Raw genomic sequence first — 2,678 nt, forward strand, 5'->3', positions numbered from 1 at the left:
TGTGACCCACCAGTTCAGCTTAAACATGTTTGGGTATTTCCAGTGCCTGTCTTGGTGAAGATGCTGGCTCATGTCTGAAGGAACGCAACTGTGATGAGCAGCAAAAGTTTCTACGTTACTTTGTGGGAGGGTGGGGTGGTGAGGGGTGTTCTATGTTGTTTTACAATGCAGAGCTTTAATTTATAATAGTAATAGAAGTACTTAATTACATTTCATTCATTAAGCATCTTCATGCTCAGAAGAAGGTGACAAGTATGGTCACTTGATGCAGACAGAGGTAAGGAAACATCAAGCATGAGAGCTCATCTCTTGCCTTGGACACTGCTCTTTCCCATGCTTCTCCTCTAGAAGATGAGTATAAGCCACCCACAGAGTGATTCGGTGTTTGCTGGAAAAGGAGGCAGAGAAGTTCAAGAGAAACACCTGCAGAGAGGATCCCACCAGCGGCAGTGGCAGGCTGGGGATTGCCAGGTGCCTGCAGCATGTGCAGGTGTGCTTTGGGACATGAGCACCAGGGCCATTGCCACATACCCTGATCAGCAGTAGTTTAACCAGAAGGAAAATGTAAAGTGAAGGCAAATATATTTTAGCCGTTTTTTTTTCACTCAGGATGATCAAAAAGCAGAGTTTGCTAATTCCGTAGAATTACCAATAAATAACAATAAGTTAAAAACCAACCTCAGCTTAATCGGCTCCATGGAACTGTGCCACTAATGTTTCTCACCCTTTCCAAATCTGCAGCTCTCCCAGTATCAAGGAGGCACAAATGTTTCCTCAACTACCCTGGCACGCTCAGCACCTTCTTTCTGTGCCATTCTCTGCTTGTTCAAATCTCTGCTCATTTTCTCACCTCTCTCACGCTGTCCTGTTTTCATTAACATGAGATTATGTTTGCTCTTTTTTCCTTCAGTCTTCGTCTTGGATTTAATTTTAATTCATTTACTGACCTTTTCCCTTCTCCTAATGATTTTCTTATTGAATGTGCGACACCACAAGAGACCCGTGTTTATGAGAGGTGCCCCTCAGGGTTTTCCAGGCTTGCTCTTATTTCCCACAATGAAGTTCTGTATTTTTGAGACCAGTCCTAGTCCCTGGAAATCAGTGAAAAGCTGATTACTGATTCCAGAGGGACAGGACTGATCACTGAAATCAATGAGTCTTCGATCAAACTTTTTACAGCTCAAGCTGCTTCAATAGCAATCCCCCTTGTGCATGTGAAGATGCAATCCAAACCACAGTCAGTAAACAATTAATTGACCTATTTTTTAAGAGACTATGTCAGAGTTAATGGGCAATGTACTTAGGCAGCTTGAGGCAGAATTGAGGTCTCATATTTTTAATGCTTCATATATTTATAGGTATTGAACTCTGAAGAAAAATTGTAATCATCATCATTGTACATTCCTGCCAAAAACACAAGTCAGAGAATTTCACTGCACCAACCTCAGTTAAAGCACATCAGAGAAGTGTAAAGGGTTAATCATCCTCACATTTAAAATATACTCTGTATTTACAATCTGGATTTCACTTAAGCCCCTCACTACAAGCTCTCTAAACTTCTCTTTTCAACTGCATAAACCTCTGCTCAATTCTTTCAATTTAAGTACTTCGAGAGCATGACCAGACTTTGAAAGCCACAAATTCTGTGAATTTCATAATATTTTGTGAGACACTTCAATATTTCTTCCATTAGCCTTTTTTTTTTTTTAAACTATAAATAGAGCCTGCTTTCTGCAACCAGTCTCCAAAGGTCACCTTACAATGTTTTGCTATTTCCCGTATTAAGCAGCAATGTTTTTCAGCTGACATTCCAACTTCAAGTCATGCATATGAGCATGATATGAGCTTGCTTCAGACTACAGTGAGAGGGCTGCAAACAAGACTGCTGTATAATTGCTGAGAAAAATAACATCCATTGTCAAAAAGGGCACTTCATCAAACAAAATTTAGCTGCATGAATACGAGTGTCTTCAAATATTTGGTTCATGCTAAAAATATAGCACATTTATTAAAAATATATATTTATAAACATTGGTATGAACAGACACAGATATTAAGCAAATGAGAAAGGAAAAATAACCATGTAATGTATTTCTCCCAACATTTTATCAGGTTTAGGCAGACCTTGCTCAATGGAATTGTTTTTTCATGATTGCACCATATGTTCATTCTAAATAAAAAGCTTGTCAGATTCAATGTAAGTAAAAGCAAAAACCATGAGAAAAAAAAATCGTTTGCCCTAACAGACACGTGATCTGTGCTATGAAGCTATCTTGGAGTTCAATCTCTGCGAGTATACAGTATACATTTCTAATTATATATAGTGTACAGTTTCTTTCTGGTTTTGTTTTTGTTTTGTTTCCTTTGAATTGTGTTAAAACAACATATCCTTGGTGGATTTCTTCAAAGCTACAACTTACATAATTGCAGTCATTTTCCCCCAAACCGAAAACCAAACTGAAAGGAAGAGGGCAGGACAGAAGAGTTGAGCTTGTTACTGTGTGAAGAAGTCTTGTTAAATTAGTTGTGCTTCAGCCTTCGCTGCCTGCAGGCAGTGCTTTTATGATGTGTTAATATAATACAGAGTCAATTCTGATTAAACAACTTGTCAATAGTTAGCAATGTTTGTCGTCACTCTTAATGGCTGTTTTATCTGGTCTATTTGCATGCCTCCTAGT

This window comes from Nesoenas mayeri (assembly GCF_963082525.1).
Source record: "Nesoenas mayeri genome assembly, chromosome: 5".
Taxonomy (NCBI): Eukaryota; Metazoa; Chordata; class Aves; order Columbiformes; family Columbidae; genus Nesoenas; species Nesoenas mayeri.